The following is an 11,225-nucleotide window of genomic DNA, read 5'->3' as shown; positions in this document are numbered from 1 at the left end:
CAAACTGGTGCAGCCACTATGGAAAACAGTATGGAGATTCCTCAAAAAATTATAAATAGAACTACCATACGATCCAGCCATCCCACTACTGGGTGTTTACCCAAAGAGCTTGAAGTCTGCAATCCCAAAAGTCTTATGTACCCCAATGTTCATTGCAGCATTATTTACAATAGCCAAGACATGGAAGCAACCTAAGTGCCCATCAACAGATGAATGGATAAAGAAGATGTGATACATATATTCAATGGAATACTACTCAGCTGCAAAACAGAACAAAATCATTCCATTTGCAATAACATGGATGGACCTTGAGGGAATTATGTTAAGTGAAATAAGCCAGCTAGAGAAGGATAATCTGTGTATGACTCCACTCATATGAGGAATTTAAAAATGTGGGCTAAGAGAACAGTTTAGTGGATACCAGGGGAAAGGTTGGGTGGGGGGGTGGGCACAAAGGGTGAAGTGGTGCACCTACAACACGAATGACAAACATTAATGTACAACTGAAATTTCACAAGATTGTAACCTATCATTAACTCAAAAAAAAAAGTGGGTGAATGAACAGAGAAACTAGTCTGGAGAGAAAGATGAAGAAGATAAAATATTTGAAAGTGATGAAGTTTGAGGTGGAAAAAGGATAGAGGGAGGAAGAGAGAGAGAGAGAACATGTCAACTTGCCATTTTCTTAAGGCCATTGTAATTTTTTTTAACAATTTCATTCTATGATACTCCTCTGGGTCCTTAAAATAAATTATATTTTATTCCAAAAAAAAAAAAAAATTAGTACCTGGTTTACTCATTTCCACAGAGGCTCTGAGACTGCCCTTTTAGAAGACCCAGTTTCTCTTCTGTGGCTTTTAGCAGAGTCTCTAGGCAGGAAAGCTAAAACCACTGGTGGCGATGTTCTGAGAAAATGAAGTGGCTGTGGTTTGTTCCTGGAACCAGCAATGTCAGCATGGAGTAGAGGAAATGCTCTGTTGGGGTGTGGTGCGGGAGTTTCTGGCGGTAGGAGCTACCTTTCCTCTGAGGGAGATGGACACTTCTGCATAGTGAGGCCCTTGTAAAATCTCCACAATCTTCCCACCTTTCTTACGAACAATCTCTAAAACATATTTATATTGTTGACATTTTGCCAATATAGAATTAGGTAGATAAGGGGTCAAGACATCTTGAAATGTTTGTTTCTCTGAATATAGTGTCTGATTTTGGAAATGCAAAACCAGAGACTTATAAGAGGTGATTGGTCTCCCGAGAGGAGCATGGCTGCCCAAGGGCAGTTACTGTCGTAGCTGGGTTGCCTCTTCGTTAAAGTGATGACCTGGTGTTTAAGAATTAACGTGGCAACAAAACATGGCGGAAAGCAGCACAGCTGTCAGGAACCGTGGTTCCTTCAGAAAAGAAGACCTTTTGTTTTTCATAAATAAGAGAATAATGAAGTCACCCTGAAGCATAGAGAGGTATTTGGTGAGGTGCAGAGCCTCTGCTCTCTGGGCTGATTACAGAGAAAGGAAAAAAACGTGGAAGGTGAATGAGAGATGGAAGCATTAGGAGGAGCCTGGTGGGGCAGGCATGATCATCAGAGAGGGAGGGTTCTACAGTTTCCAGAGTATGGTGTCTGTCCTCCCATAATCCCTTTTATTAAAGTCATTTTCACTTGGGAGGAATCAGGATCCTCAGGAGACAAAGGAGGCATTAGAATCGTTATCCTGGGCAGGGGTGGGCGGTGTATGTGTTTGTAAAAGGGCATGCGTGGTAGAGACGCTCGTGGTGTTGACTGGTGTGCGTATAAGAGCCTCCATAGATGATAAAAGTTAATGTATGTCTAGGCGTGTAGAACATAGTGCACACACAGACAAATGAACACAGCTACGATTGGGGCAGTATGATAGGATTAGGGGGTCGTATGGAAGTCAGAATCCTGGTTGTGATATTTTACTGTCATTTTGCAAAATGACACCATTAGGAGAAAGTAGACTAAGTGTACAAGGCATCATTCTGTATTCTTTTGTACAAATGCATGAGACTCTACAATTATTTCAATAAAAATTTCAATTAAAATAAAAAACTAACCAGTACCTCATTTGGAGTTCAGGCTCCACAGCCTGAGATTCATTGTACCCTGGAGTTGGGCATCCTTGGCCTGAGTGGAAGACTGGGGAGTGCAGAAGAAGCCCAGAGGTCAGAGTGAGCTTGGGGTCATGGATGTAGACCCTGCTGTGGTGTGAGAAGAGGACATGGGTTTATGGGCAGGTGTGGAGAGATTGTGACTCCTGATAAGGGCTGTGAGTGTGAGGACTGGAGGGTCTGGAGTAGAGGCGGCTGTCTGTTGTGCTGCATGTAGATGTGGTCCAGCCAGGAGTCCTGAGAGAGAACTGGGAGAGAGGGGATGGGTGTCGAGAGTGAGATGTTCTCCAGGAGCTGTGAATCCGTTCACCCGTTTGAGAGTGCGGTAACAGCTGTGGTCATAGAGAACCTGTGGTGTGTCACGGGGCTGCCTCCACTACTGTCACAAGGCAGTGAAGCCAGGGTCCAACTCGGATCGTGAGGCCGCCCAACTGCACTGTGTCTCACGCCTTACACGCTCTCCCAGTGAAGCCTGTATCAGCTGAGGTCTGTGCGTGGATCTGGGGGTTGGCGAGCTGCACGTTCAGTCCATTAAAAACTGAGCTGCATGTGGGGTTGTTGGGTGCCAGTGGGTGGGACAGATGGGAAACTGAGCACATGGCAGCACGTGGAGTCATAATAAATGGCCTTGGTGTTCCCGACATATGGTGGGGAGGGCCAGGATGCTGCTCACTCACTGCTTCAGGGAGCGGGGAGGGGAGGTTTCTCACTAAAAGTCCCTTTCCCCTTCTGGTAGGCCACCCTCTTTGGTAGATGTTCTTCCTCTGTTAAGATTAGAAAATCTCTAAAGCTATTTTTATTCTCTATAAATGGCTCCCTTCTTCATCATCTTCATAGTCTCTCTCCTCCCTGCAGGTTCCTATCTAAACAAAATTCACATACACCTGACTAATTTCTTATTTGGGGGTATGGTTTTTTAAAACTTACCATGGAAATGTAATATACATGCTGAAAAATATACACAAGTGCACAGCTCAGAATTTTCACAAAGTAAACATAGTTTGCACTTTGGGTTTGACTTCTTTCATTCAACGTTATGCTTGAAAGATTCACCTGTGTTATTTTGTGTACTTGCAGTTTATTCACTTTTGATATGTGGTATTCCATCATGTGAATAAACCACAATTTATTCATCCACTGCCCAGTTCTTGGACATTTGGGTAGTGTCCAGTGTCAGGTTGTTATGGACCACACTGTTGCTGTGAACGCATGAACACATCTCTCTTGGCTGTACACCTACGAATGGAATTGCTGTCACAGGGTGTGCATAAAATCAGTTTTCGTAGAAATATGCCTGGCCAATTTTAACATTTAAATGACATCATTTTAATAATTTTTTTCAAAATCTTAGGATTCAAATATTTTCTCCCTTTTCCCCCCTAGCCTGGGAAACAAGTCAAAATGGAAGCATCAACTCAGGATGTTGTTGGGGAAAAACCATCCAATTTCATGAACTTGGAAAGATTCTGGAGGGATGATTCCTGTGTATACATTAGGAGAAACCTGGGCATGTGAGGACCAGGTAGAAATGCTCCATAAAAACCCAGAGAAGTGTTTGAGGCACATGGCATTCACCCAGGAGAACACAGAGGATCTGGAGAGAGGCTTGGTCATTGTGATTATGGAGAAAGCTTGAGTCTCTGCTCAGTTCTTCCTCCATCTCAGAAAGGTCCCACAACAAAAGCTTTCTGTGAACATGATGCAGATGTTAAGCATTCCGGTTACATATGTAATTGTTGGGAAAGCTGTGAAGGTCACATGCTTGATGAAAATGATGACTGTAGAGCAGCCATCGGCCAGGCTGGTCAGCTTGGCCACCTTGGTGGAGATCTAACAGGAGATTAGCCCTCCAGATGTACTGAAGGTGGTGGTTCCTACAGTGATTCTGCACCCATTAGTGGATAGGGCAGAACTGTCAGAGAGAAGCAGCCACATAAAGGGGAGGGCTGTGAGGAGGTGTGTGATTAGGGTGCATGTCCTGGTGAGCAGAAGAGAAATAACTCTGGCGATGAATGCTATGACTGCTGGGAATGTGGGCAATCCTTCAGATGGAAATTTCACTTCCTTGGGCACCAGAGGACACATACTGGAGACTCGAAACTGTATACCTGTAGCTAGTGTGGAAAATCCTTCTCCAAGAACTACAACCTGCTTGTGCATCAGAGAATCCATACAGGAGAGAAGCCCTATAAATGCCGTAAGTGTGGGAAAGCCTTCAGTGCCGGCTCTGCCTTTATCAAGCACGAGAGGACCCACACGGGAGAGAGGCCCTATGAATGTGACCGGCGTGGGAAGTCCTTCAGCCACCACTCTTCCTTTGTTTTGCATCACAGAACTCATACTGGAGAAAAGCCATTCAAATGTAATGATTGTGAAAAATCCTTCCCTGATGTCTCCCACCTTATTGTCCATCTGAGAATTCACACAGGAGAGAAGCCCTGTGTATGTACGAAATGTGGAAAGGCCTTCACCGATGGCTCATACCTAATTAAATGTGGAAGAATTCACACTGGAGAGAAACCCTGTAAGTGTGTGGATTGTGGAAAATCGTTCAACCACAACGGTCACCTCATCATGCATCAAAAAATCCATTCTGGAGAGAAACCCTACAAGCATAAGGAATGTGGGGAAACTTTCATTGAGAGGTCTTACCTCATCAGGCACCAGAGAATTCACACTGGTGAGAAGCCCTATGGCTGTGACCAGTGTCAGAAACTTTTCAGGAACATCGCTGGCCTCATCTGGCACTAGAGGACTCATACTGGTGAGAAGCCCTATGAGTATAGTCAGTGTGGCAAAGCTTTCAGGGACAGCTCCTGTCTGACCAAGCACCAGAAGACCCACGCTCAAGAGACCCTGCATGAGAGTGTCCCATGTGGGAAGGGTTTCCAGAGCCACCGTGCTCTTAGCAGACACCAGAGTTGCCACACTGGAGACACATCTGTGGGGACTCAGTGAATGTGACGATGGCTCTGTCTGATTCTCTTTACTTACTCACTGTCAGAGTCTTCATATTAAAGAGCATCTCTTTGAAAATAATGCAATTCATCCTTTACTCCTTGGAACAGAAACTTTTGACATTTTGTCCATATAAGAAATTGGGATATCCCACAACTAGAAGGACCTGCAACTAAGATATACAACTGTGTACAGGCGGGGGTTGGGGAAATAAAGCAGAAAAAAAAAACATTGGCAACAGTTGTTAGCCCAGGTGCCAATCTTTAAAAAAGAAAAAAGAAAAAAGAAATTGGGAGAATTCTTCTGCCATGTTGCTGAACTTACTGGAAAGAAACTCTAGAAACTGGACAAAGATATTAAGACCTTCAGGAATTGTTTAACCTTTGCTAGACATGAGACTGTAACACATCACAATGGAATCTTTTGAAAGATGGTGACAGGGTTGATAGAGGGGACCAGCGTGGCAGGGGGAGACTGACTTCTAATGGCATTTCTTTCTGATATTACGTGACACACATGTGGTTTGTAAATCAGAACCGAGGGATGGAATGAATGTGGAAAGCATTTAAACTGGAACTCTTGCCTTTCTTTGCATCAGGAGATTTGGTTAATGTGATGAGTTTGAGGTTTCAGTAAGAACTCTTGCTGTAACTCCTGGTGAAAAAGTGAATTTTTGAATGGCCAGTATAGAGTGATAATTTGGAAAAATCTCCTACGTTGTCACTAACCTTACTGTGATAAGAAAACTCATTACAGCAGACACATACCCATGTGAGGAAGCTTCCAGGTGGAGATCTGATCTTCCAGAGTAGTGTGTCTGATAGAGAAATAATGTGTACCACACATATAATTTCAAATTTTTTAGTGGCCACAAGAAAAAGTAAAAAGAAACAGATGGAATTCATGTCAATAACATTTTATTTTACCAGCTGTATCCCCAATACTGTCATATAAACATTCAATACTCACTACATTCCAGATTCTTTGTAACTGCACGTCCAGCGTCTGCTTCATTGAGCAATACAACTCGAGTGCATCAGAGAAACAGTTCTGGAGGGAACCCTCCTATAGGACATTTGTCTCATTACAGATCCACAGTCAGGGTTTCAACACATTTCTAGGAAAAGTGTGTGCCTGGGAGTTAGTCCAGAATCCCGAGGACTCACTGTATTTAATTTATTCTGATATACATGTTCTTTTCACATTTTAACGTCTCAGAAATGAGGTTAATCAGCAGCATGCCGTACTTTAATTGGCAGCCTTTTCTCCTCTTAATAGCACATCAAATGTGCACGTTATCATCAGTTGTGTCTTAGATTTGATAAAATAGTAATATCAGAAGGAGGAATTGAATGACTAGTGAGATTCATGCATTTGAGGAGAGACTAGAACTTTCAAGGAAAAGGCTGTTGCTAGATATCAAGTGTTGTCTGATTTCTTTCTTGTAGCCTCTATCAGTTGTAATTATTTTATTTTATTGCAAGATTGGGAAATTCTCATTGTGGAGGGAGGTAAAACACAGAAGTGTGCATGGGCTCTTAACAAGCTGGTTAAACAGGGAAAACATTCCGCCCTCATGGGGCTTCTATTCTAGCCTATATATTGAAATATCTTTACCTTCAGTATTGTGTGGATGTGTATATGCATGGCTACACTTTGGGCCTTTTATTTATAAAAGACAACACTGTGTCTAACAGTCAGTAGATGCTAATTTAAGTGGTAAGTCCTTGGCTGCTCAGAAGGCCTATGCAGGAAACACAACCCCAACTAAAGAAAAATTGTATGAAATTACATGCAAACATTGGACCAGGACCACATGAGTGTTAGCGTCCAGTTAGGACTACATCTTTAGTCAAACTTGGGTTTCTTATGGGTTTACATCTCAACAGCTGTGCGACCTTAGGTGAATTATTGAGCCTCTCTGTGCTTTAGTTCCTCACTTAAAAATGTGGATAAGGCCTACCTCATTAGGATAAGTGAAGCGATGTATGTAGAGTGCCAGGGACATAAGAGGCTTCTGTGTGTATGAGCTGCTTCTGCTCCCACCCCTGTTGTTGCTATTATTGCTCTTCCTATTATTACTGCTGCTTTTGTTAGTAATGATGTTTTTGTTGTTGATTATTTTGTTGTAGTTGCTGTTAATGATGATGATATTGGTGTTATTCCCTCTGACTCAGAGGATGGAAGAGAAGGGACACCAGCGGCCTTCCCAAGCCTCTCTAGACTCCAAGAACCTATCTCCAGTAGTTCATAGACAGCATTGCTTCCCAAACTGATGTACGTGATTGGTTGGAGGTGTCCTGAGCGGGGCAGAGTTGAAGGAGCTAGCCGGGAGAAGACTAGAGGGCAAGGGGGCTGGAATCTCCAGGGTGTGGGTGATGGCAGCTGGGGCATGTGGATGCCTGACCACGTGGAGGTGGGCTCTAGGCACTGAGAAGATGAGGTCTTGGTGGCTTGGCCATTGGGCATGTGTGCCCCAGAGTAATGGCATGTACTGGGATGAGAAAGAAGATGTTGCCCAGTGCCCTGGACTCAGGACCATAAGGACTTCTGCCTCATGCCAGTTTCTCCCATGCACCAAAGACTCCCCAAGGCCCTGCCCCAGCAGTAGAACCAAAGCCACTTGATAATTGCTGTTCCCAGGGAAACAGAGTCACACATGTCCAGTCTAGTCTAGAGCTAGACTTCCCAGCTGTTGCCTCTTTGGGGTCACATGAAGAGTGAGACACGTTCCGCTTGAACAAATTTGACCTTGTGGGCCATATGCCCCCATGGCCAGGAACCAGCTCAGTGCACCTCAGACAGCCCAGCCTCTTGGAGACTCACAGGCCCTTCTGTTCCCGCAGGTCACCCCCAATCTCACTTTGCCCTGCTCCACTAGTATTTGGAACATTTCCCTCTTCCATCCACCAAATACAAGTGGGAGCTACCGTGTTCATTTTGATGGTAGAAGAGTCATGACCAGGGCCTCAGTTGGGTTCTTGTGCTGAAGGAGCAGCAGGATTTGTATCATTCCTTGGCCCCAGTGGTGGAGCTGGGGGCCCTGATGTGGGCACCTCCCTTAGGGAGGTGTAATTGGACTCAAGGATTCTGGGCAGTCAGCTATAGCTGCTGGACTGGCGAGAACAGGTCATCTTGGAGGCCGAGGCTGCTACTTTCTCCCCTAGGCAGGGATGAGAATGAAGCAGAGGGAGAGAAGAGCAGAGACAGGGGTCGTGTGGCCTTAAAGAGACAGTAAGGCATGGCTGAGATGGAAACGGGGTGGAAAGTTGGTATTTCCCAGCCCCCCAGAGGCCAGGCTGCACTTACACTGCAAGATTCCCTGATAGACAGACACTGGGTTCTCCTGTGTCACTAAGCCTCGCTCAGATGTGTTCCTGCCACTTGTCGTCTGAGAGAGCCTTAGCTATCCCTATGTCTAGGTTTTGTAGTTAGTTTTTTGGAACCAAATATGCAATACGTGCATATAGTAAAGAATTACAAAGTAGGTAAGAAAATGAATGAAAAATGATTCTCTTTCTCACTGGAGGCCCCTCCTCAGAGACCATAATTGTTGATGCTTTCTTGTGTATCCTTCTAGAGACCTTTAATGGGGGAAGTGGGAGGGGGCTGTTTCTAGACACATAGGGTATAATGTATTGTGTTCTACCTTGATTGATCTCTTAGCTCTGTGTTCTAGAGGCCCATACATGTGTGCACATAGGTGTCTGCCTCAGTCTTTTTAATGGTCTCGTAATCAGTTATACAGATGTGTCAATGAAGATTGGTACTATAAACAAGTATTTGATGCTATAAATGCTGCAGTATAACATCCTTATGTCATTTTGCACACCTGTGCAAGTATACCTGGATATACTTGGATAAATTTGTGGGAGTGCAGTTGCTGGGTCAAAGGGTATATGCATTGAAACTTTTGAGAGATACAGCCAAACTGTCATCAAACAGGATGCACAGTGTATATTCTAAGCAGCAGTACCTGTTTTCCCACACCCTTACCAATGTTCAGAGCTTTAAACTTTCCCAGTCTGATTATGAAATGTGGCATCTTGCCTTAATTTCTGTTCCATTTATTATGAAAGAAGTTCAGCATCTTTTGATAGGGTTATAAGTCATTTTTATTGCTTTTTCTGGATTTTAACTGTCTATTCCTGTACTTAGTCCATAATTTTCTCTTGGATTGTTAGGGGGTTTTCCTTATTGATTTATAAGAGCTCTTTATATATTAAGGACATTTAGCCATTGTCAGTCTTATGTCTGCAAATATTTTACCAACAATTTGTTTTTTGACTTTGGTTACGATAATTTTTTTGCCATGAAAAAAGTTTTAAAAAATTTTTTAAAGATTGGCACCTGAGCTGACAACTGTTGCCAATCTTCTTTTTCTTTTTCTTCTTCTTCTTCCCAAAGCCCCTCACTACATAGTTGTATATTCTAGTTGTGAGTGCCCCTGGTTGTGCTATGTGGGACCCCGCCTCAGCATGGCCTGATGAGTGGTGCCATGTCCGCACCCAGGATCCGAACCGATGAAACCCTGGGCCGCCAAAACAGAGTGTGTGAACTTAACCACTCAGCCACAGGGCTGGCTCAAGAAGTTTATTTTTAATGTAGTTAAGTTTATTACTTTTTTCCATATAGTTTCTGTGTTTCTTATTTGGGTTTGTACAAGACCTAAACAAGACAGCAGCCATTCTCTCAGCAGGAAATATCCTTTATAGTGTTCTGCCAGGTTCTGCCAACCTGGGAATGGGGATTAATTTACTCACACAGACTGGAGCTGGGATCATCATAACCTCTTCTCTCTTTCATCTTTATAACTTCACTTTGCTCACTGGACAAAAGGTGAGACCCACAGAACAGATTCTCAACCAATTAGACTTAGCCAGCTCCTTGACACTTCTGTATAAATGGACCCTGGAAAATGGAAAACGGCAGTGTTTGGATTAAAATATCTCGTGAATTAAAGCAAAAACAAAAACCTATACAAAGACTTTCAAAGTGTTCTTGTTTTCTGTAAGTCTTTGTTATGGTTTCATTCTTTACATTTAAATCTTAAGTCTATCTGGAATTAATTTTGATATAAATAGGGAAGTGTTGAGGTCCAACTTTTTTTCCCACTTGGATAGTCATTTGTCCCACACCATTTTATTGAACAGTTTTTTTCCTAATGGAGTGAAATTCCGTCTTTTATCAGAATCCCACATTCTAATGTATATTTTAATCTTTTTCTGGACTCTGTCCAATTGTTATGTTTCTCTGTTGCTATGTCAGATAGCTGTACTTGTAACAGTGGCTTTATGGTATGTACAAGGTCTCCTTATAACACAAGTCACATGTGAATTTATTTAGCTATATGGAAGTACATAGAATAAAAGAATTATATTCTGCCTTTACCCTTATGTCCTTGCCTTAGTTAAATGGTGCTACTAGTCCCTATGGACTTTTTCCTAATTTCCTCTATGTAGTTACATACATTTATACCTTCATACAGAGGCCCTGCAGTGCAGAGGTCAGGAGCAGGACTTGGGGGCCAGACAGCTGGGCTCATATCCTCTCTCTGCCACTTCATAGTTGTAGGGCCTTGGACAATTTTCTCTCTCTCTTTTTTTTTTTTGGAGGAAGATTAGCCCTGAGCTAACTGCTGCCAATCCTCCCCTTTTTGCTGAGGAAGACTGGCCCTGAGCTAACATCCATGCCCATCTTCCTCTACTTTATACATGGGACACCTACCACAGCATGGCTTGCCAAGCGGTGCCATGTCTGTACCTGGGATCCAAACCAGCGAACCCCGGGCTGCTGAAGTGGAACGTGCACACTTAACTGCTGCACCACCAGGCCAGCCCCAGTTTTCTCATCTAATAAAGGAGGATGATAATATTACCTCATAAGGTTGCTGTAAGGATTAAATCAGTTAATATATGTAAAGTCCTTAAAACAGTGCCTAGCACTGCTGTGTAAGTGCTATATGAATGTTATAGAATTGCTGCTGTTAATATTTTTATACAAGTGTATACATACATATGAGGTTTGGGGGGGTTGCATTAATTTTTAAATAAAATAACTTTTGCACTCTACCTTTCAATATGTCTGTGTGTGTGTGTGTGTGTTTAATTTTTGTTAAATTGTAACTAACATGCATCTGGTAT

General features: G+C 43.1%; 1 pseudogene; it reads left to right on the top strand.

Annotated features, from left to right (window-relative positions):
• Window positions 1–2,386: 2,386 nt before the first annotated feature.
• Window positions 2,387–9,989, top strand: LOC106846640 (zinc finger protein 329-like; annotated as a pseudogene).
• Window positions 9,990–11,225: the final 1,236 nt, after the last annotated feature.

Source organism: Equus asinus, chromosome 26, assembly GCF_041296235.1.
Source record: "Equus asinus isolate D_3611 breed Donkey chromosome 26, EquAss-T2T_v2, whole genome shotgun sequence".
Classification (NCBI taxonomy): domain Eukaryota; kingdom Metazoa; phylum Chordata; class Mammalia; order Perissodactyla; family Equidae; genus Equus; species Equus asinus.
Note: the sequence above shows the minus strand (reverse complement) of the source record. Positions and strands in the feature narration are given on the sequence as shown.